The sequence below is a fragment of the Zingiber officinale genome, chromosome 4A (genome assembly GCF_018446385.1).
Source record: "Zingiber officinale cultivar Zhangliang chromosome 4A, Zo_v1.1, whole genome shotgun sequence".
In the NCBI taxonomy this organism is placed as follows: Eukaryota; Viridiplantae; Streptophyta; class Magnoliopsida; order Zingiberales; family Zingiberaceae; genus Zingiber; species Zingiber officinale.
This window is the reverse complement of record NC_055992.1, coordinates 143,455,313-143,481,025: the sequence shown is the minus strand read 5'-3', so window position 1 is coordinate 143,481,025 and position 25,713 is coordinate 143,455,313. Positions and strand designations below refer to the sequence as shown.

The 25,713-nt window shown below is 38.8% G+C and overlaps 1 pseudogene; it reads left to right on the top strand.

Moving 5' to 3' along the window:
- Window positions 1–13,183: 13,183 nt before the first annotated feature.
- On the top strand, window positions 13,184–15,779 carry LOC121972869 (annotated as a pseudogene).
- Window positions 15,780–25,713: the final 9,934 nt, after the last annotated feature.

The window sequence follows — 25,713 nt, the reverse complement described above, 5'->3', positions numbered from 1 at the left end:
GAGGCATTTGGTGAACTGGTATTTGATGATGAAGTTGATGAGATACTTTATGATGATAACCCTGAGATTTAGATCTTATTTGAAGATGCAGTTCATGCCATATCGGAAGACAATGCAAAGAAAAGGGAGACTATGGATGTTGAAGACATTATTTTGAACTCAATGACGAGTTCTTTTTAACCTGGGACATATGATGCAGGAGCATCCAAGGACACAATCATCTCATATCATTTAACACAATTATGTTCCCCTTCGAGCTATTATGAGAAGAAAATAAGGCTACCAACCTTCTTTTTGGATCTTGAAGAACGAAGATCGAAACTACTTATAAGGAAAATGATTAGTCTGTTGCCTCTTAACATAGTAATACTCTATTCGGAGTCCAGTTGAAATGAAATCGGTAAACTAGATCGCTAAAACTATAGATTTAGTCTTTTAACTTTTCTTTTACTTGTGTCAAATTTTTAAAATTAATTTTTTTTTCTAAAAATTAATTTATCTCTATTTTTTTAGGAGTAATGTTCCTTTCTTAAAGTTAGTTTAGATTTATCTTTTTTTATTAGTTCTTTTTATTTTCCTTTTTTTGTTGTGACTTTTCTATTATGACTTTTTTCTAGGTTATTTAAACAATAGTTAGGACTCTTATAAAAAGGACGTGATTAATATTGAGTTTGGTTTTGATTTGAATAAATAAATTATAAAAGACAGTTCCTCTTTGTTTACAAATTATCTATGTCTTTCTCTACAAACTTCTAATTCGAATGTTGTGCCCGGAGTTTCATCCCCTACATCACTTAGTAAGTTCACATGAATACCAATTGGTAACAAAGGCAGATAATTATGGTTTAGAACCCTATCGGAAAATTTACTTTTCATAGATAATCTTTGGTGGTGAAAAAACCACTTACAACATGCATATGCAAGAGAGATTACGAGGAAGACTTAAAGAATTATAATATGAGACTCAATATGTTCTAATCAATTACTATTTTGCATTCAATTAATGTTCCCCCTTGTTGTTTGTTGAAAAAAATATGAATAGAAATACGACTTATGAATTATTAGTTACACATTAGTTGAGTGATATTACTAAGCGATTGTGCAAAAGAGGGTGTGACTTCAGGGCTTGAATTATACCAATTCAAAGGTTCTTATATGAACGTTATTGTACACAGTGAACCGCGGTCAGGGCATAACATGCCATATGAATCAGTCAGTATTATTACCACAGTTCTCTCTTACTTGCGCAAGTGATATGTGTTTTTGTATGAACAAGTGTCCAACGCAAACATCCACGCTGCTTGCCACAAGCATGATCTTGCTTCGTCCACGTTGCTTGCTGCTTCACTTTGCTACTTGCTCATGTGCATGTGCATGTGCTCTGACATACATGTTGGGCACTCCTTTAAAAGGAGGTGCAGCTTGTAAATAAACACATCTGAGTCTCGTATAGAAGCAAGTACGAGAGCAATTCTTTGTGAGAAGAAAGCAAGAGCAGACACAGAGAGCTTAGGAAAAGAGAGATATTTTCTCATTTTCGTCCTCCTTCCATTTTATCGTACAATTTTTTACTCGGTAGATTCTTGTGATAACGTTTAGATATACACTTAGTTTGCTATGTCAATTTACTAAGTTGTGTCATGGTCTCACGATTTTATCTTGAGAAATAAACGTCCAAGTGACTTCTTAGCACCATCAGAGGAGCTGAATCTATTTTAAGGAGACTACCTCACTGCAGGGCTCGACTTCTTTATTCCTTAGGCGACTCTCCTCACGCAACTTGAACTTAGGCTCCGTATTTGTTCGACGTATGTCTCAAACCGTCATCATCAGCATCCTTGACTCGGCACTCTGAGCACTCGTCAATGCACCAACTTAGCGATTGGCCTATTCAGTCATGCCAATAGCTTGAGATTATCATCTCAAGCCATCTTGACAGATAAGTGCTATCCCTCCGGCATATTGTGGATAAAGTTCTAGCAATCTTAAAATAGATTCGCTTTGTTGAGATGGTAGCAGAAGATGTTGAGATACAACAGGCTCAACATATGCCAACCTCCTCTACCCCGATTGGAAATATACCAATTACATATGGAGAAAAGCCAGAGAAGTTCACTATGTTGAACTTTAAGTGGTGGCAATAGAAGATGTTCTTCTACCTGACCTCGCTGAATCTGACATGGATCTCGACTGAGGAACCTCCCAAATTTACTGAGGGTGTAAATAATGTGAAAATCATCACCACAGATGATAAATGGAACAAGTCTGAGTTCCTATATCGAAACTACATCCTCAACAATCTTATCGACTTACTATACAGTATGTACTGTGAGAAGAAAATGACAAATGAATTGTGGGAGTCTCTGGACAAGAAATACAAATCGGAGGATGTTGGGGTCAAAAAGTTCATTGTTGGCTGCTTCCTAGACTATAAGATGATTGACTCCAAGTCAGTGATTAGCCAAGTCCAAGAGTTTCAGGTGATCTTACAAGAGATTCATCCAGAAGGCATGATGCTAAATGAAAGCTTTTAGGTGGCAACGATCATTGAGAAGTTGCCTTCTAGTTGGAAGAACTTCAAGAATTACCTAAAGCATAAGCTGAAGGAGATGAATATAAAAGAACTCGCTGTCAGAATTCAAATTAAGGAAGACAATGATGAGTACAATCCATAAGTGTACAGTTATCATCAAGTAATAAAAGATATCAAACTCACAAGGATTGGATATAAACACTAGAGATTAATCATGACGAATTATCTAAACGATCGATGATTAAAAATGTATGCACTAAAATAAAGAGAAACAAGATTAGGAGAAAAAGGAAGAGGAAGAAAGAGAGAGAGAGCTTGAGAGAGTTGAGGATTGATTGAGGACTTTGGTGAGGGAAATGTTCTAGGAATTAAGTTTTATTGTTATGCTAATCAATGAACTAAGGATCACCAATTACCCATCCTCTATTCCTATGCACATGTAGGAAGATGATTCATTACCAAAATTTTCCCGCGATGGTCATGTCAGAGTATCATCTCTATTAACATCCAATGTTATCTAATGGAAGTGATTCCTATGAAGTCCCGTAAAAGGGTTACCCTTGTTACTAGGGATCTCCGGTTATACATTCATAAGAATACACAAAACACTTAATATCATGAATATAGAAACAACTCATTAAGCTTAATTTTACACTTCCTTGTAGAGAATTACTCTCCCTTTCGAGGTGATACTCTAAATGTCCGATTAAAAGGTTACCCTTTTCACTAGGAACCCTCGGTCATACGATCTAGAGCATCCCCACTATAGGATGAAGAAAACCATACAATCATTCAACTAAGCATGAGAATTAAGCACAAACACATCTCACACACATTAGATCGAATGAATACAAGGCATAAGAAATATCATATGGAAAGGAAATTGGCAAATCCAAGAGTATACATCAATCTCACATCATAATTACTCCCTTAATCCTAGAATAATAAGATCTACTCTGTAACAAGGAGGAAAGAATCCAAAGATAATGAAATCATAAGCATCAAAACTCAATCTAAAGAGAAGAAGGGAGAAGAAGCTTATCCAAGACGTTAAGTGTGTTGGAGGAATCCTAATGGTCTGTTCGACTATATATTTTGGTGTTTGGGCAAAGGATTTAAGTTAGGTTTACCCTTGTTATTTGATATGTGTATGTGAGTATGCAGGTTTGCAGGATATACATATGACTCAACTTGATGGCTTCGGGTCCGGTGAAGGATGAAGCATCTAAGGGACCATGGGCAAGGCAGTAAAGACAAGGGCCGAGGGAAGCGACTTCGAGACATACGTGAAGGATGACATTGGGGATGAGCCACAGGCTTGAATGCATTTAAGGGACGAGAGCCAAAGGAAGTAGGCTTGAAGGAAAGAGGTCAAATCTGTGAAGAAGAGTCCAGTGAGTTGTGAGGATCCGAGTGCGAGAGAAATGTACTCGGGAAGGGAAACCCTAGGTTTAGGGTTGTGCCAGTCGACTAGTACTGGGATCAGTCGACTGGGGGTGAGCATAGAGAGTTTCTATGCCTAAACGGCAGGTACTAGTCTACTGGTGCAAGGACCAGTCGACTGGTAAAGAGCCATTAAAAGAGTCGTTGGCCAGGCACCAGTTGACTGGTGCAAGAACCAGTCGACTGGTAATGGAAAATAGCAAGGTTGTTTCTCCCAAGCTCTATAAAATGGAGCTTGGGATGGCTGGCCAAGGTGACGAAATTAGACTTGGTTAAAGCTTAATTAGTAATCACTAAGTGCTCAAGGTTTCCTTTGTGTCCAAGTGTTCTTGGTTGGTGTTGTGGTGAGGTTTCTCCACCCACAAGGAGTTGCTTGAGTAACCAGAGTTTACCGGGGGCTAATCCACCAACGGATAGGGATTGCCCACCTTACAAACAACCATGGAGTAAGAGCCCTAATCTCCGAACCATGTTAAACAACGTGTAGTGGTTTGCATTTCTCTTCTTGTCTTTAGATTAGCTTTTGTATTCATATTAGTATTATATTTCTACTGCGCAAGGTAATGAACACGTAGGAAACAATCAAATTGGGGGGCAATGTCTATTCAACCCCCTTCTAATCGGCCACAAGATTCCCAACAAGTGATATCAGAGTGAGGGTGTTTTCCTTTGGAATAACCACCGTGGAAGCAAAAGATGGCTGACCTGATAACACCTCCGATGTTTGAAGGAGGAGGCTTATGGGACATCACCTATTGGATGATGAAGATGAAGACATTCTTTGAGACGGATTGGGGCACAATGATGGTGGTGGAAGATCCGTTCAAAGTTTCAAGAGATAAGAATGGGAAGAAACTCTGACCACGATATTGGACGGAAGAGCAAACTTCATGGTCAAAGGAAAATTCAAAGGTAATATCGATTTTAATTGATATTTTACCTTCTAACGTGATAAGTGATGTAGGTGAATATGAGAATGCTCACAATTTGTGGAGCAAAGTGAAGAAAGTTCTAAGCAAATAACTTATGCCTACACAAGAAGAAGAAGAACCTAAGGAGATGGGTTTAATTGCTCAAGTTGAGGATGAGAAAAAGGAAGTTAAGTCATGCTTAACATCCGAAGAGGAAAAGGATGAAGAAATGTCATCCACAAGTGTGGATGAGAAAACATCCTTAAGGGTTGAAGAAGAATCCAAGACAAGCGAAGAAGAAGTCATGGAAGTTAACCTAGTGAGAACCCCCACTGAAGTGAAGTCAAAAGACCACATTACTTGCTTCAAATACAATGAGAATGGACACTACAAGAGTATGTGTCAATTGGATAAGAAGAAGGTAATTCCTAAACCCCTTCAAGTTAATTTAAACACTAACCAGGGTTGTAGGAATGAAGAAGCCCAAAGAAGGAGGATGCACATAGTATGCTTCACGTATGGAGAGAAGGGATACTATCATACCAAATACCCTAAGAAGAGGGAGATCAAGAAGCTTGCGCACCTAAAGAAATGGGAGAAGAAGGAGAGAAGCTCAAGTTGAGGGGGAGCTTCAAGGGTAAGGGAGGTATACCCTAATTTGAAGTATAATTCAAATTCTTATTCTCCCATGCATGCTAGGAATAATTATCATTATTTAATCATGCAAAATTTTGGTTTTAGATAGAAATAGGGTAAATGTAGATCATAACTCTAGGAGACCAATTCATGATAAACCTAAACATGTTAAATTCTCATTACCTGAGGAGAAGAAGGTAATGGAGAACCTAGGCAAAAATCCCAAGAAGGAGAGACATATGCCTAGAAAAATGGGTAGGTCTAGGAATGCCCATAGTGGACATGTTGACTCTAGGTTTAGGAACCTAGAAAGGAAAAATCAAGCTTTGAAGGCAAAACTTGATAAGTTAAAAAAATTCCTTAAGAGATTCAATATTGGATCTAAGGGATTAGGTATTGTGTTGGGTAGCCAAAAATCCAATAATGATAGATTGGGTTTGGGATACTGATCTAGTTTCTCAAGGTCAAGGAGAGATCATATACTAGGGTGGCAAATGATCATGGAAAGAGAGAGTCATCCATAGCCAATAAGAAGAAATATGCTAGGGTTGCATATGACTATGGCAAGGATGTTATGTCCAAGGTCAAGAAGATAGGGAAATCTATTGGTGCAAGGAGCACCAGATGATCGAACCTAAGTTTTGATTATGGAAAAGGATCCAAAGTTAAGGTTACTTGTTGTCTAACAAGGTTGAATGAGCTTGTAGGAAATTCCTAAATGTTCTTAGGCAAAAGTCCTAATGGATTCTAGGCAGGTGGAAACCCGTAGGGGGAGGTAACCCTAGGTCCTAAGGGGAGGTAACCCTAGGCAAAGGAAAGTACTAATTACGGTTAGGTAAGGGAAGTCTTGGTGGGTTGAGCACTTTGGGCGAAATTCTAGAGTCGGGGACTCTAGGTGAAAATCTTGGTGGTCACAGTCCAGGTGAAAGTCTAACGGGTCGTGGAGCGGGCGTTCAGTAGAAAGACTTGAAGTCTCGAACACTAAGCAAAAGTCTAGACGGTTTGGATGACCGATCTAGCAAAAAGGTATACTCTCCTGAGAGGAGTAGGTGAGAACGCGTTCCCCCGAGGAGGGAACAGTAGGCATCAGTTAGACTTAGAGTTTCAACGAAACTCAAAGTTAGAACTGGACAGTTAGAGGCTACCAAATTCATGTTTTACATATATTTTATACTGTCTTGACTAACTTTATTTTGTAGAAAATAAGTTGCTGAAAAAGTTAATCCGGGTATCCGGAAGGGTTCCGGGGGCCCGGAGCTGGTTTGAGTACTAGAATCTCGTCTAAGTGCCCGGAATGCCAAAGTTTATCTCATTGCCAGGTTGGAGCGCATTGATTGGATGGGCTAATGTCACGGTCCAAGCGGCCAAAAGGGATCTAAGCGCCCGAAATAGCCTATAAAAGTAGTATTCCACTAAGAGACAAAAACACAACTTGCATTTGTGATTGCTTTCTTGCGCGCTGCTCCAAAAATGTTTCTACGACTTCACAACGCGACTCTGACTATCGAATGATGTTGCTCTGATAACCGAGCAACACAACTTTAATGACAGAGTGACACAACTCCAATAACTGAAAGCACAGTCTTCTAGATCCCCAAAAGTTGTTGGTATACTTTTAATTACTGCACTTAGATTATAAATCTGTTGTATTCATCTATATAAAGATTTGCCGAATTGATAGTGAATTGCCTAATGAAAGCGATCAATGATCACGAGCCTTGGAGTAGGAGTCATCATAGACTTCGAGCCAAGTAAAAAGCAAACTGTGTTAGTTGTGTTTATTTTTCCTTCTGTCTTTCTTTCCGCTGCATTATCTCTGATCGTATTTTTTGAAACGAATTAGCCATGAGCACTATTCACCTTCCACTAGCGCAATGATCTTACAATTGGTATCAGAGCTAGGCCTCTCTGAATGGTAAAACCACCAATCAAGTAGGGGGTTCTTTTTAAAAAAAAAGAAAATTGTATATCGTTTGTGTTTAAAAAATGTTCTTACGCGTTTCATTTTTTTCCTTCCAAATTTTTTGAAAAATTCATTTTCATTTTTTCACCATTAGTTAGAATTGATAAAATATCACATTTAACGAAATTTGTCACAATAATTTTTTTTATTATTTTATTATTTTTTCTTGAAATTCATGAAATACCCTTATTTTATGTTTTTCCAGCACTATTAATCCAAGACCAAGTCTTAGGACATTTGTCAATTTTTTTGTGTGCAAGATTTTTTTCTAAATGGCCCATAAAGAAGGCTACAGCACCGCTCAGCCACCACTATTCTCTGGAGAATATTTCAGCTACTAGAAGGGCCCAATGGAGTACTATCTGAAGACCGAGGTAGAAATGTGGATAATCATCCAAACCGACTTCGTGCTTCCACTTGACGGCGCTGGAAAACTAGTATCATGCATAAAATGGGGAACAAGTCTAATGAAGAAAATCGAGGTTGACGCCAAGGAGACTCGAGCCCTATAATGCCGCCTAATAAAAGAAAAGCTGAACCGAATCAACCCATTTTCAAGCGCAAAGGTGTTGTGGGAGAAGCTAATTAAACTGCATGAAGGGACTTCCGACACGAAGGTAAGTAAACATGATTTCATATTAAATAAACTGTATAATATAAAAATGCAATAAGGTGAATCGACAAGCCAACTTCACACGTTGATTCAAGACTTGCTCAACGGCCTCCACGCAATCGATCAGAAGGTGGAAAACCGCAATGTCATCAGGTATACATGCAATGTCTTTTCGAGGAATACTTTGTAGGCATCTATGGTAGATGTTAATTTACAAAGTTTCCATGGACCTTTTCTTAATAAAATTAGACGAATTATTTTCCGAATTCGAGCTTCACGAACAAACAATACTACTCGGGTCGAGAAAGGTATTGCTTTGATTGCAGGAACAAGTAAAACGCGGGAACCAAAAACCAAGCACTGGCTAAACCCGAGTCCAAATATAAATCAGACTCAGAAGAACGCGAAATCACCACTGAACTAGTCAAACTAGTTCGAAAAGTAGTTAAAAAGAAAAAGGTGACTCAATTGAACACGAAGGCCAAATCTAGAGTTACTTGTTATGGCTGCAACAAGAAGGGACACTACAAGCCTGAATGCCCAAACCAGAAGCAAGGAAGAAGGAAGGTTTTGAAGGCAACCTGGTTTGAGTCATCGAAAGAGTCAGACAAAGAAGAACATGAGCAAGCAAGCTTCGTTGCTCTACCAACACGAGCATACATTGCCGGAACTGAGTCCAAGTCCAAAATCGGAGTGGAATTAGAAACCGAGTTCGAGAGAAGCCACGGATCTGTCTCCGTGGCTGAAGGGCCAAGCCACTTTGTAAGTTCTCTGTTCGTTGGTACTCAAATAGACGAATTACAAAATTTAATTGAATACTTGTTAAGAAAATTGGCTAAATCCAATCTCCGGGTCAAGTCACTCCAAAAGGAGGTAACAATCATTAAGGAAGTGACTAGCTCGAGTTCTTTGACTGAGCAAATTCAAGAAGGAACCTCAACTCAAGTCCAACAACTTAAGGAAGAGAATTCTAATTTGAATAGTCAAGTGAAGGAACTTAAGGACACGTTAAAACGGTTCATCTTGGGTTCCAAGAATCTTGATTTAATTCTTGGAAAATAAAGGGCTTTATACAACCGAACCAGTCTTGGATACAAGGCTAGAAATGGATTCAAATCATACTTGTCTTTAGTGAATCGATCAAATAGAAGAATAGTCCAAGCATGGGTCCCCAAGTCTAACGTGATTAATCAAGTTGAACTTGGTCAATATTCACTACTACAAAATGAGCCTAAGGTATCACTTTGGGAGCAACACTTTAGTAAATTGTTGTCATATATCAAGTTTTGGAAAAAACATCCAACACCTTCAAATAAGTGTTGCATTATAACTAAAATGCAACACATTGTTTATAAGTGTTGCAGTTGATATTAGAAAAGGCAACACTTTTGTAAAAGTGTTGCAATAGTGCAGGAATACATAACACTTTTTAAACGTGTTGTAGTAGTAGTAATATCTATAGCAACCGAGATGAATGGCATGTTTATTTTTCACAAACTGCCAGCAACTATTTTTCACCAAACAGAGCTTCGATGCGTGAACAAAACTCATGAACTCCCTCCCTAAGCTTGCGACCTCCCTCATTCGAACCTAAACCTGCAACCTCCCTCACACGAACCCTAGAATCGTGTGTTCCTCCCCTCCCTCCACCGAACTTCTCTGCTCTAACCCTAAACTCGCAACCTCCTCCTCATGCTCCCTCAATAAAATTTCTCTGCTGCACGCCAACCTAAACTTTGTCTCCGTTGAACATCTCTGGCGAAGCCCTCTCTGCGAACGTCTCTAGCGAATTGAACATCTTCGTTAGGTGCATAATCATGTGAAAAGTGAGGGGTTTGTGGAAAATTATGATTTGTGGATTTTTCATGGAGAGGATCCATTATCATTGAAAACTGCAAGAGATTTAGATGATGATGTTCCAAGAATCCATGAAAATATTAATGAATTATTACAAGATACGATAATTAAATAATAAATATTATTAAAGAAATAAATTTATAAAAAAAATTTAGAGATTTTCAGAAATTTAAATAAAGTTACTAAAACATGTCTTAAAAGAAATCTTATTTGAATAATAATTAAATTGGAATTAATTGACTTCATTAAATTATTTAAATCTACGTATGTATATAATGTAAATAATGGAAACTAAGTTCCATACCCTAATTCCTCTCCCGATTTCCCTTTCTCACTCGACGTCGCCATCCATCCCTCTCTCTCTCTCGTGAACTCACCGCACCGCCCCTATCGCCGACGTCGCTGCCCTTGCAGCGCCATTGATCGCCGTCTTCGGTCGTCGCCCAGCCCAAGTAGTCGTAGGTTGTGTCCTAGCTTCCTTTCGCCGCATCACCACCGTCCCTTCCTCCTCGAGCCAATACCGCCGACCGTGGTGTGAGCGTCGTTGCCGACCCCTCTTCGGCCACGAGCAAGAGCGCCCGGCCTCCCTTGTGTGATGCCCTCTCTCCCTCTTTGGCGGCGCTCATCGCGCCTTCGAAGTCGCCAATGCCCGATCTCCCGACAAAGCCGTCGTCACCGCTTCGCCTACCTCCACCCTTTTTACCATCACGGAAGGGGGCTACGAACGACTATTGTGGGCTGTCATCGGAGAGCCGAGACACTGCAGGAAGGAAAGCTGCCACCATCTCATGACGCGCCACTTGACATCACCATCACCTCCCCACAACTGGTCTCCTCAGAAGTCTACGGGCGTCGCCTTCACATCATCGAAGTTGTCATAGCCAGATTGCCCGCGATACAGTTGCCCCGTAGGCCACAGTGAGCCGCCACCATAGAGGAAGGAAGTCGGCTGTCTAATTTGGGTAACAAATCTCTTAACCTAATTTTTGTTGACCTATGTTATCTCTGATTAGAAGTTGCAATTGGAATTTGGTTGTAGTATATTGATTTGGGTAAATCTGGATTGATCAGTGGGTTAAGGATAGACTTATTATCCAATTGATCATGTTGATGAATTTGGTATGTTTTCATCATGAAAGATTGCTATGATTTAGTTGCTTGAAGGTAGCTTTAACTAATGTTCTCTTGGAATTGTCATCACCTGCTACTTTTCAATCCATCTATGAACTAAATTTTATCCTTCAACAATATGAGTAGCTCTAAAATTTTGAACTATCCCTTTCTTTTATCCACCTGTTATGTATAGGACTTATTTTTATTTTTTTCACTGGTTGAACTCTTAATGATTGGATATGATTATTTAGTTTTTTAGTGAACTATGATTGTTTATTTGAAAAAAAAATGCATATGAATGAGCTATACCTATTTACAACGGTTCAATCATGCATGTGTTTGGATATAATACAAGCTTTTTTTTTTATGTTTTGAATGACTTCCAATAATTCAATATGTAATGCAAGACTTCATAATCATAGAAAAGCATTTCATTTTGACTATGGAAATTACCCACTTGCTACAATTTGATGCTTGAGATTTAGTTCTTCCTGATGTGGCTTTGTTGATAGCTATTTATTATTGCTATTGACTTTGCAAGTTTAATGCTCAATTATATAATTTTTTGCACTGAATTATGATAAGTTTAGCACAATTGCAAATTTATAGCATGGGAGATTACTTGGACTAGTAAAATGTGAGTCTTTCGTTGTGTTTGTATATGTTTTACCTCTTGCTTTTCGCTAACACCCATTTCACTACTATTTCCTTTATTTTCCAAAATTTCTAAGACCAATGTGCGTTCGCATGCATTTTTCTCATATAATACTACTTAGTTTATCATTCTTTATATGGTTGGTTCCTAGTTGTGCTATGAGGTTTGGTACTTCTTTGCAGTTGAGCACAAAGGTTATTTTCTAGTTGAAAATTGGTGGTTGGATAAGGTGTGTTTAGATATATTGTCAGTTGTGCACAAAGGTTATTACTTTTGCTACATGATCAAATCTCTATTCTTAATTTTATTGTCCACATTGTGATGCTTTTCTTGTAGGCGACAAGCATTTTGGATAGCTAAGCAGCCATTATAGTTGGGAATGGGAATGAGTGTTACATTTTGGATACCTATGTGATTTTTTTTTAAGGCAAGCAAAGAGTTTGTATTGTTGGCTTTTTGTAAATGTATCGTTGCCTTTTTTGGGGGATTCATGAAGGTATTAATTAGTGGCTTTTGTATAGTGCTTTAGTTGACTATATATTTGAAGATGTCAGTTGTTGGATTTTTGTAAAATTCTTAAGCAGAATATAATGTACACTACAAGAAAAACCCTCATAGACATCGGTGGAACAACAGTGGTTTTAAGCAAAAATCGATGTCTTTGAGTATTTTACATCGGTTTTTCCAAAAACCGGTGTCTATGAGCATAGATTTTCGCTCATAGACATCGGTTTTTTAGCCAATGTTTATGAGCACCTTTTTTCATTAATAGACACCGATTTTAACAACAGTTTTTAAAACCCAGTGTCTATGATAAAATAAAATAATTTAATTTTCCCACCAAGACTTAGCCGAAATTTACAACACTTCACTCTTCCCTCCAAACCTAAACCTATATCAAGCCGTCTACCGTATACCGTCGCGACGCCACCACCACTTTCCTCCTCGCCGCTGACTGTCCAACCATCTCTCTCAGCCTCATCTCCCTCTTCCCCTTCCTTGATCGATGTCCCTTCCTCTCCCGATCAGGATCTACACACGACGCTCTTGCTTCTCCGTCCAACCACATCGCATCAACACACGGGCTGCTGAGATCACGCTGCTCTCGTTCGCCCCTCATCCAGTCCACCATTGGATTGGCTTCGTCAACCCTTTATTATCCAACTTTCCCCTCTCATCCCGTCCTCCCATTCATCCTCTAAACCCTAGCCTCCTCAGATCTCGCCCATTTAGGATATTTTCTCAAAACCTTGTCGTCCTACTTTCTATCCAACTTTCCCCTCTATTTTTCTCCTGATTTGTTTCTCTTGTAGACTCTATCTAGCCCCACTTTCCAGTTTTCATCTGCCAAGGTGATTCTTTTTGTTTTCTTTTTAGTTTTTTGGTGCGATTGATGCGTTTTCGTTGTATATTTTGATATTATCTTGTCCTGATCTTTTTTCTCTTGATTCGATATAGTATGGGGGAAGCCAAGTATAACAATGTTTACGAGGAGGAGCTCCTGGACTACGAAGAGGAGGTAGAGAAAGCTCCGGATTCGGTCGCTGCCAAGGTTTCCGGTGAAGCAGTGAAAAGCTACTATAGAAAGCTCCACGGCGTCCTCATCGTCGTCGCCATCTTCATCTGAACCACCAAGCGGAAGAGGAGGAGGACGAAGTAGGATTCATCTCCTCATCGCGGTTGCTGTAAGTATTTTTTTTCCAGAGAGTTCCAGTTTCATTTCTTCGATTGCTTTACACACACTCCATTTTGGGGTTTCTGAGACAGTGAGTATGAAACTTACAAATAAATGTTTTATGTTTAAAGGTTAGTTAACAATTTTTTCTTATTAATTGCCAGGCAACTTCTTGATTATGTGCAGACAGGAAAACTTGAACCAGAAGTAGCACTTTTAAATGCATTGCTAGTATGCTCGTTTTCCTCTTCTCCTTTTTAATTGAGCTTCTCTTGTTTAAAAAAAAAACTTTGTGCTAAAATATTGCTCACGTATATGAAGTTTTCATCCTGGTAGCAGTCTTTACACTTCCCAGTATCTCTGCAATTGGGCGGTGTTCTTAATGTGGTGTTTCTGATATCTTTTGATTTCCAAATTGTACCTTCTAGCTTTTACTTTACATTGTCACTACAGGTACAGGATGTTTTCCCTTGTTTAACGGCTGCACATAAGACACTTCTATCCAAATCAAGGGAATCACTCACTACACAAACTCTTCATTCAGAACTGATCTATAACTACTCAGGATCCAAACATGTATTAAGTCATATTCCATTTTTTTGTATGATGTTTACAAACTCCATATAACAATTCCTCAAAACGGTCTTTTTCTAGATTTCCGAATCCTTGAAGCGTTGTGGTATTTCTGATGATACAACATATGTTCTTGCAGCACGATTTGCTGCATCTCAAGATGAGGTACACTGATCTTAGTCTATAGCTCTCTTAGTTATGTAGAAACGCTTAGCTGTCTGTTAATTCTTTTTTCATTATTTTTAAAGAAGAGTGCTACTAGAATTCTGAGTTTCGATTTTTATATTTTATTTATTAACATTAGTTTTTCTTTAGCGCAATCAATCATTATAAGATTTTGGAAACTTTCGTTTCATGCAAAAACCACCTGCTGTTAGATCTTATGTAAAGTTGGAAAATTCAGGTATTTAGTCTAGCCAATGATCCAACTTAAAATATAGCTTTAGAACTTTAAAAGCAAAACTACTTTTAAGAAGTTGGAGAAGTTCTCTAGCTGAATTAACAATCAAAAAATGGACTCTTAAGAAGCTTAGCACAATTTTGTATTGCACGTAACGTAGATTCTCAGTTTAAACATAGTTTTAGAAACATTTTCATTTTACCTAGATGAAAGATGTGGCAGAGCTGATAAATGGGAAAAAGAGGTTGATCTGGCAGAGTTGGAGACTAAAGCAAATCTTACACACATTTTAAAGGTATGCATTTGATTCTTGGCACATCTTATAGTGTACACGTTTATTCTTCCCGTTTGGTAAGTTGGTTTTATTATTTATATTTTTCTCGTCGCAGCATTATAAGATAACACCAGAGGAATTGGCAATATCTTCATTGTCTGATGCAATTGTCTGTAGGATTGCTACTCGAGATGCTCCTCATTTTTCATCAGTACAACATGAATGTATTCTACAAGCTATTCTGGGAATGGATGTTTTTGTCAAGCAAAGTCTGGAATGGATAAAACGGCGGTTTTTGTACTTTCTACTCTTCAGCAAATTGAGCCAACAGCAAGCCAAGTTGCTGCACTTGTGATGTGTCGTACAAGAGAATTGGCCTTCCAGGTTTGACTTTATTTTTAAAGAATGATTTCTGTTGATTTTGGTGGTTCTAGAATTTTGATTCATATTTATATTTGTGCAGATTTGCCATGAGTTTGAGCGATTCAGCACGTACTTACTAGACATCAAGATTGTTGATTCAGCATTACATTTTACTTGAAGATTGGAGTAGTTTTGTGATTAATCGGATGTCTGAAAACTTTATAGTAAGTTGTTTAAGGTGGTATTTTTTAACTCTAGTTGATATATGTTCTTATAATTCATCTATCACTTTGTAGAAAAAAAGTGAACTACAAAGTCAAAGAATAAGGCATCTATATAGAAAGATGCGTGATGCATATATACACTAATCATATAAATGAATTGATGTTACTTATTTTATTGCTGCTAAGGAATTTATTTACTTTCCATGTACTCTTAGTGATAAAAGTAAATTTAATATTTGTAAACTAAAAGTGAATTTATTTACTTTCCATGTACTCTTAGTGATAAACAGTTATATCATTTGGGTCGGCTACTAATGAATTGAATTTAAAAGATTAAAATTGTTGTTTGTGTAGTTGGATTCTTTTAAATTTTTAATCAAGGTGATTTAGCCCCTGTCGGTGATTTGTCATCAGCCAATGTGATTTAGGCATCATAATTAAATATCTTGGAATACAACTAAGTTTATACTCGAACAAAATACATATAGCCCCTCTAGCTGATGACCAAAACTATAAATCTTGTAAGAATATCCATATCAGCACTAATTCTAGTGAAAAAAGGCTTATAGTTCAGTATTCAGTTCAATTATTCCAATAATTTCTGGTTTGGATTATATTAAGTTCCCATGAATGATAGATCTATCACTGTATGATGTGGTTGAGATAATTGATGAACGTTTCTCTTTTTAAGCATCCAATTAGTCATCTTGTTACCTGGTACTCTTACTGCTTTTTTAACTATGATTTTTTTTCTTGGTTTACTAATATATTATTTATGTGTTTTTACAGTTTACAAATCTCAAGTACTTCAGAGTTGAAATAGATGAAGTGCGGTTCGATTGGGCTGAATGCATGCTAGATTACATTTGAGTAGGAAAAGTATTTGATTTTTGAAAACTTTGGATGATGCATGCATTTGCATGGAATGTAAATTGCGGATATTATCTTTTGATGTTGTAAAAAGAATATTTGTGTATTTTATGGATACTGACTTGATGTGTACAATATCTATTACCATTTGATGTTGTAAGAATAATATTTATGTGTTGGTTACATGTGGCAAAAGGCGATTCACTCGCCCTCAGCGACCCCGCAAACTCGTCCCTAGGCTAACACGAAGGAGGTAAATCACGGGTGGCTACTAGTCATTAGTGCAAATGGTCAAGACATAGGGGAGATTATGCTCGGTCACGCCGAGTTTCGACCCAAAGACCTCATGTGGCAACACCCCAATTATGTGTTGGTTACATGGATATTGGCTTGGTGTGTTTAGATACTAAATTTTGTACTATTAAAATGTTATATAATATTAGTTTTTCACTATTTCAGAAATCGAATCGGTGTCGTTAAACAATACTGAATCGTTAATGGAATTGGTGTTGTTAATATTACATCGGTCGTAAATCGCTGTCAAAACTAGTGTTATTAACATATATTACATCGGTTTTACACCGCTGCTGAAACAGTGTCGTTAAGTGATACTACACCGGTTATAACCCGATGTCTAAAATGACAGACCTTTTACATCGCCTTCATAGACATTGGTCAATTTTGTAATAGACAGTGGTGGAAAACCAATGTCTATGAGGGTTTTTCTTGTAGTGGTGGTACAACTTTTGCAATACAATGATCATATTTTGAATAATCTATTTTATACAAATGTGTTTGATTGGATAATAAAATTGCATTATCAATAATATATTGATGCAAAAATAAGTGTTACTATTAATGGGTAAATGTGTTACATTTTAAAAAATAAAACACAGATATAAGTGTTGCATATGAATCAATAAGTGATGCGTTTAAGAGGTGAAAGTTTTAATAAAAAGTGTTGTATTTAATGAAAAAAGTGTTACATTATTGGATTAAAAAAATTATAAAAAATATTGCTATTAATAGTCAAAAGTGTTGCAATTGTTTAAAAGTAACAAAAGAATAAGTGTTGCTGTTAGAAGAAAAAAGTGTCGCATATAGAGAAGTGTTGCCTTTGCTATATATCGCAATAGTTCAAAAGAGTGTTGTATAAAATGACAAAAATGTTACATTATATCGAACATGACAGGACCTGATAAGATAGAATGAAAAGCGTTACTTTAGGTATAATGCAACATTTATATGGCCAAAAATAACACTTTAGGGGTGATGTCTTAGCCTCAATTTGTAGTAATGATTGGATCCCCAAGGATCAAATCTATTACCTTGATAGATCTTATCGAGGCTATAATCCAGGGGAAGCCAAAAGAAAGATCATCTCCATTATTAAATAAATTTGTTTTGAAACAAATCCGTATCTAGGGTTCATAACTTGGACATAGCAATAATATTCTCAAATTCAAATTTACTTTTTTATTACAATATTTTATTTTATTTTTATGTAAAAGTTCTTAATCTTGTTACGATCAAAATTTCAATGAAGTATCATGCTTAGCGGCTCGGGATAGTGTGGCTTTTATTCCATCTCCTCCTCTCGGTCACTCCACCTTCGTGTCCTCTAGTACGGTCCCAATGCCACTCACTTCTCCTGTGCAGGAATACAATATGAGTCCATTGACCCAATAAGTATATTTCATAAGTAGATACAAAGTAGGCTACCAAGGCATATGCATCAATCAAAGAGGGAATTAAATTATAGCATAATAAGAGAAACCTCAGTAGAGCATAAAGAGATAAATATGGGATTATAATGGTGAACCGTTAGAGAACACAGTCACTTATCAATCATAAACCTTGAGAGGTACCTCTTAGGTGTCAGTTATTTTTAGTCATTTATCAGTCATCATTCATGTTAGGAAGGACCCTTCTTGAAGCTCATCCCAAGGCACCCAACTCGTATCGGCACTCCTTAAACCCATATTCATCTAATTACTTTTACTTAGGAAAAATCTTTCAGAACATATTTATAACACTTCAATTGTGTCACCATTCAAATGTGTCATTTTTAGTCATATCTACGGTAAGGTATAGTATCAATGATTACATTCTAACACTTCAGATCAGTTACAAATAATATAGTTATGTGGAAACACCCTTCATTTTCAATCAACCTTTAAGCATCAAGGAATGAAATGTTACACTAAGCACGATTATATACTGATCACAACAGTAAGGTATGTGCAGAAATAACTTTTATCTTGACAAGTGTTTAAGTGTGGTGATCTTGTTTCTATGTTGGCATAAACACACTAAGCTTTATATGACTAAAGTATCCATACTTTAAGCATGAATTGTACAGACTCATTTCCAGTCAGCAATCAAACATGTGTGGCAATAATTTAGAGCAAGTACACATAACATAGTATAGTTCAATCATAGCAATTCATACAGGTGGGGACATACACATAATATCCATTCTTTAACTGACCATTAAGTATCAAAAATTGATTTGCACACTACACATGGTACCATTTGTTTTCTATAGCTAAGGATATACAGAATCAACTTTAAACTAAACTGATACATGAACCTGATGATCTTGATACCAGACTCCTGCATAGATACACTAAGCTGAGTATGATCGGAGTTCCCATAATTGAACCATAATCTTGGCTAAACACATTTATACCGGTGACCAAGTATTTGCAGCAATATGTATTGAACCAAAAAGCTATACTATTAAGCCTAATGACAAATGTAGGATCCAGATAACCTTAAAACTAACTTGTGCAGAGACAATTAATGCTCAAGGTGAAACATATACAGAAAGATTCAAGTCTTCAAGTTATGCATGCCCATAAATCAGTGAAACCATAGATACATGGTCTCAACAGCTAACTAAATCTTAATTATGAACATCAACATCCAATACATAAATCTGGACAGGAAACTATATAAATTCAATCTAAATTTTTCAGCAACACAACAGATTCTCAAATCATTTAGCGATCAAAAATCGATCCCTATCAAAGGTTTCAGACATACTAAATCAGAGGATTCTACAACCACAAGAAAGAAAGATTTGGGCAACAGAAACGAGGCCAAATCAAGGAAAACGGAGACTTCTTCAGAACTGTTTATTCACACAAGAAAATTCCCCCACTATCAAATCCGCATTCCTCGGTTAAATCTAAAGAAAACAAGCAATATGGATCCACATCCCAAAAGAAATCCATGCTCACATATGCAGAAATCACAAGAAATCCCACTGAAAACGCAGAATCGCTTGCTTCCGTGAAATTCGAAACAACCGAGCAAATCAACCCCACATAAGATTGGCATATAGTTACTCTTGATTGCAAAATCCTCGCAAGAATGCAATAACATTGATAAATCGTCTCACAATGACCTAACTCCGAAATCAACGTACAACACACTCAAAAACGCTATCGACACACATAAAACCAGCATCGACTCACCTAGGAGTCGTACCCGTACCTACAGAGGAAAGGATACTTACCTTTCTCGAGCTCTCCTTCACTAGAAATCGCGCACTCGTCCTCTCCTCTTCTGCCCGATGCGATCTTAAACCCCTGTCTCCATCAACGGTCGAGCGACAACCTTAAACCCCTGTCTCCATTAACAGTCGAGCGGCGACCTTAAAACCCTATCTACGTCAGCGGTCGAGCGATGACCTTAAACCCCTGTCGTCATCAACGGTCAAGCGGCGACCTTAAACCCCTGTCTCCATCAACGGTCGAATGACGACCTTAAACCCCTGTCTACGTCAGCGGTCAAGCGGTGACCTTAAACCCCTGTCTCCATCAACGGTCGAGCGACGATCTTAAACCCCTGTCTACGTCAACGGTCGAGCAGTGATCTTAAACCCCTGTCGTCATCAACGGTCAAGTGGTGACCTTAAACCTCTATCTACGTTAGCGGTCGAGCGGCGACCTTAAACGCCCTATCGTCATCAATGGTCGAGCGGCGACCTTAAACCCCTATCTTCGTCAACGGCCGAGCGACGACTTTAAACCCCTATCTTCATCAACGGTTGAGCGGTGACCTTAAACTCATATCTAGGCTAAAACGATCAAGCAACAACTTTGAAAACAAAACGGATCGACCGACTAAGTAGATAATCCGTTGCTGATTGGAGGAAACACGAGGCCACACGAGTTTACGCGATGCTTGCAAAGAGACTTGAAAAGTTAAAATACTAAGAAGAAAATAAAGGGAAGAGAATATAGGTTATCCGAAATGACAAGCATTCATTAAAACTTCAAAATTTTTACAAAGTCAAAACGCTCAAACGAGCTCAGTCCAGATAATCTAAGACATCATCGGGCACTGACTCAATCAGTTTGTCCCGACTGATGACCTTGCTTGATAGAGCGGCGGGGAGGTAGCCGCCTTCCCTGAGTTGGCCGAATGTCCCTTCAATCGCTAGGTCGAACAGATGAAGAGTCCAATCAACGATTTTTTCATTAAAAGCATCCGAGCGGATGTAGGCTTATTTCATAAGCTCAAACCTACTCGACTTAGCTCCCTGATAAGTCTCTAGGGCCGCTCGGGAGGCCTCCAACTCTTCCTTCAACTCGGTCAGCTCTTCATCCTTGGCGTCGAGCTAGGCCTTTGCTGCAGTCTACTCGGCCGAAAGTCCATCTCTCTCGGCCTTCAGCACAGTTTCAGCGTCCTTCAGATTCTGAGCCAACACTCGATACTCTTTATTTTTTATCTCTAGATATTCAATGGCTCGGAACTTTCTAGTGTTGGCCGAGTGGATTTTCGACTCAAAGGAGGCAGCTTGTTTATTAAGATGAGCTAGCTAGGTCGCCTGTTCAGTGCTCTTGCCTTTCTCCGCCTACAGTTGCTCAGCGCTCTTGGCCAAATAGGCTCTTAGTTGAGCCATCTCAGCATTCATCTGCTCCAGTTGCGTCTTAGAAGCAGATGATTGGCCACTCGGCACCTTCAGCTGCTTGACTTCCTGTTCCAAAAATGCATGTCTCTGACACATGGTCAGACTCTCCACCCAATATTGCGAAGAACCAGAGAAATATAAGAGGCGATCAGAGACAAATTAAAGAACATACAAAAAAACTTACCCCAGTGGACATCTAAGTATGGTTGTCCGCGAGCGTCCCCGGAGGCATGTTCACTGCGCGGACTCGGGTATCCGCCCATATCTGTGCGAGCGGCACCTGAATGATTATTTGATGCTCTGGGGCTCAGGATTCAGCGTCGTCTGACTCATGCAATTCCTCAATCGAAAGATGGATAACCTCTGTTATATTTCGCTAGCCGCTCGGGGCTGATTGGGCTGAGGTGGCTCTGTCGGACGGTCGAGACGTTGACACTGGTCAGATTCTAAACTTTTGAATCTTCAGCGGTGGCATGAAGTCAACTGGCGGCGCGCAAATGGTTCCCTGGGGCAAACCAAATAGAGATGGTGTCCGATCAGATAACGTAGGGGGAACGGTCGCCATGACGGGAGCTGGCGTCGAAGTTTCAACCCGTTCAACGGAGGGAAGGCGTGGCTAGTTCTGGTGGGGGTTTACAGAACGGAGGAAGCAGAGCGAGATGTAGCCTTCGCCTGGAGCCTCTTGCGGCTTATCAGTGGCTCCCCAGAAGAGGCAAAGTCCGACACCCCCTCAATCAGAACCACCAGCAGCCGAGCAGGGGGAGAATTCGATGCACCAACCACTCCACCGCTAGGCGCTCAGCTGGCTATCCCTTTGCTCACTAGTGCTGGCGCTCTCTCGCTCTCTCCGAGCGGGTCTTCTTACAAGCCGATGGACCACAAACCGCAGCTCTCCAACTCAGCCACGTTCGCCGCATTGATCTCAGCATCCGCAAGCTTAGTTTTGTCGGTCAGATGTGCACGCAACATGACTTGAGCTGTAAAAGAGATAAAAAAAAATCAATTAGATTCCAAAGTTAAGCAAAGAAGGATCATACCTAGGCTGGACGGAAGCTTCGTTCAGATCGGGCTCAAGCCGAACACGTAGAGGACTCCCTCATGCAGCAATTTGTGAATATGGTATTTTTGCCCGGCGAATTGTGAAGCTGCGTGGAGATAGTCCGGTCGGCTATTTCTTGAGCTCTGGAGGATTTGGCGCTTCTAATTGTCATTTGGTCGAGAAGTCCGACTGCTCAGGAAAGCAAACAAAAAAATAGTAGTCCTTCCAATGTTTATTGGAAGACGACATCTTAATAAAGAAAACAAGACTCACTCAGGCTTGGAAAAAGTCCCCGGCTCGAACAACTTGGGATAGTAGAAATAATGGAAGAGTCAAGAAGTAAGAGGAATGCCGTGAAAGCAGAATAGAACGACGACCCCACACAGCAATCGAAAGGAGTTCGACACTAGTTGATGTAAGGCGATACGAAAATATTTGCAAACGACTGAGAAGAAAGGGTGGATCGAAAACCACAGACCGAAGGTAAATCGGTCCCTGAAAAATGTTACGAAATCGGGCGACGGTTCGTCCATGCGGTCAAAAGCAGAAGGAAGACCGATTTGATAGTTAGGTGGAATTTCGTATGCAACCCTCATACTCTCCGCGTCGCCTGCATTAAACCTAGACTCAATGGAGGTGTACCAGACCGATTTTGCTGAGATGAGCTTGCCATCGAAAGAATGAAAGAACAAGATTGAAGATGAACGATCAACGAATACTAGACTGAATCGATCGAAAACCTTACAAGGAAGATCATGCAAAATCGATCAAAGAAGCGGGAGATTACCGAAGTATAGGAGGGTCACAGGCGAATAAGCGGAATGTCATAAGGGCGAAGCTCGAAGACAAAGGCACGAAGTGGAGAAGACGACGGCACACGTGAGGCTTATAAACCTCACGGTCGATCGCTCTCAACCGTCTGATCCAAGGTTTCGAAAACCTAGAAGAAGATTTAACCGTGGAATTCAAAGATGCGCTAGTCATGTCAGCAGAGGATATCTGCCTATCTTGTCAGGCGTGCGGCTGCAGAAAGAGGGACACGTGGCATGCGGTTATCAGGTAGCATTTGATGAATTTAATTAAAAGGAATGGCCACGTGCTCGACCATAATTGTCAAAGATTTACACGGGCTTTGAGAAATATGGGTGACATCAGCGACAACCAAGACCGTTCGAAGAAGCGCGTTTGGAGAATTCTCCGAGTATCGTCGCTCATTGCCCCGCGCTGCATAGAGAACAGGTTACCAGACACTCCAATCGTCCATTTGCCATGGTTAGACAACGACTAAGCGGCGTTGGTTGATGCACCGATCAGACAGTAGGGATCGAACATTCTGATCTACGTAAAAATCACCAAGGACCAATTGTCCAGTCAGTCGGACCTGTAGCCTCCTTCGACTAGACTTGAGGGGGAGGCTTGTGATGTGGTGATAAGGGAGGGCCCACCTGTCATGGGTCAATTGACACGGTGACGGTCAAAGTCAAGGTGATCAATGTCGGGCTTACGATTATCCCGGTCAGCAAAGAAGTGGTCGATCGGACATCACCTGGCCAGTCAGGGCATCATGGGTCGGTCAGTAGAAAAATGAGCCGCTTGAACCATATTACGCAGGAGGAGACAAGAAAGTAAAAGAGAATACGTCGTCTATCATTAAATATGAAGAATCCAAGACAAAGAATAACACTACATTTATCATCAATGCACAGAAATCAAGATAAAGAAGCTTTCCTCTGGAAATTAATATCATTAAATAAGGGCAGATGAACGATCACAGAAAAATGTATAAAAGGATATGCCAGGTATGAAGAATGCAAGATTTATCATTTTCTTGATTACTCATTCTCTTCCTGATTTTAACTTAAGCGTCGAAGGGTCAATGCCAAGGACCCCTTCCTTGGTTTGGTTTTATTTTGCAGGATTGAAGTCTTCATCTCATCAGTAGTCACCCCATCCCCGGCTTTCCAACTTCCTTCATTCCGACATGATCACTAAATAAACAATAAAATAAAATAAATAAATTTGAATTATCAAGCTCAATAACCAATCAAACAATCAAATAAGGTTGGATTGAGAGCTTGATAATATTTAAATGAACCAAGCTCGAATCAAGCTCAATCCAATCTTGAATTGAGAGCTCGATAACATCTAAATGAACCAAGCTTAAGCCAAGCTTTAACAAGCTCAAGCTTATAAAAAATATACCAAGTCAAACTTGAATAATCATTTCAAAAGCTTGGTTCAATATAAGCTCAACTTGACTCGACTTGACTACCTTATCAAATAACTTTAAACATCCTAAAGCTCGACTCTACTCAACTTGTTTACCACCCTAATTAAAATTAAACAAATCAAACATAGTTTTACCAAGCAATTGACTTATGATGCATCATAAGTCGACCATTATATGGACAACCAACTACTATTATATATTTATTCAAATTGTCACAACTCATAAAAACTTGGAAAAAAAATATATAATCTCAGTTAGTCTCACGGAAGTTTCTCACTAATCATCAAGATAAATCGAGAAGTACACGCGGCGGCCAACTCAGAAGCTCAGCATCCTTTGATTGCGCCCTCCCCCCATTTAAGGAAAAAATTTCTACAAATACGTCATAACTAGGGATCGAACCGTGAGTGTCTGGGTGACAATCAGGATGCCCTACTCTGTACCATAGCTCTAGGGATATATTTAAAATAATAATCCCAATTAGTCTCATTGACTATTCCTGGGGTGACCGACCCGACCCGACAGAAGTTTTCCACCAGCCACCAGTAAAAATCAGGAAGTACATGTGACGGTCAACTCAAAAGTCCAACATCCTTTGATTGCGCTCCTTATTTGAAAGAAAAATTCCTACAAATACGTCATAACTAAAAATCGAACCGTAAATTACTGGATGACAACCTAAATATCTTACTGTGACATCATAGTCTCATAACATAACTCATAAAAACTTAAGATGAATGGAATAGTTGATTAATCATAGTACATGATTCAATTTAATTAGTTTAATTATATTTTAAATTTAATAATTAACACCAAATCAAATAAATTAAAATAATTGAGATTTAAAAAATAAAAATTTTTAAATTAACCAAATCTAAATTAAATTTTCATTACTCGCTGCTAGCAATTGCCCTTCTAATTATAATAAATAAAAATGGTGCCTTAATTCGTACTCCACAAAAATTAAATATTATTTTTAAATTTATGTCATTAATTCATAGATCCACTCAGTCACTGAGCAACAGATGCGGTACCGTTGGAGCACTTTCAAATTTATTTTGATTGTGGATGAAAAATTTTCGTACACATTGTATCATTCTCAGGATTAATCAGTCTAACACAATTAGACATAGCGTTGAGTTGATACACATTCACTTCCCATCTCATCTCTTCTTATCATCTGATATCTAAAATCCTTTCCTGTTTACAAGCAGCGTATTTGAGAGGATGAATTTGAAAATTGAGAAAAAAAAAATCGGATGAAAAGGGATAGATTCCATTTCGATGTTTATTAATTATAAAATAAGGGATGAGTGAATTTATAAATGTATTCGTAAATCAATTTTTAGATATTTTTAATCCATCTAAATTAGATAGAAAGCTATTTTTCCGTCTGTCATGTCTTTGCGCAGTCGGC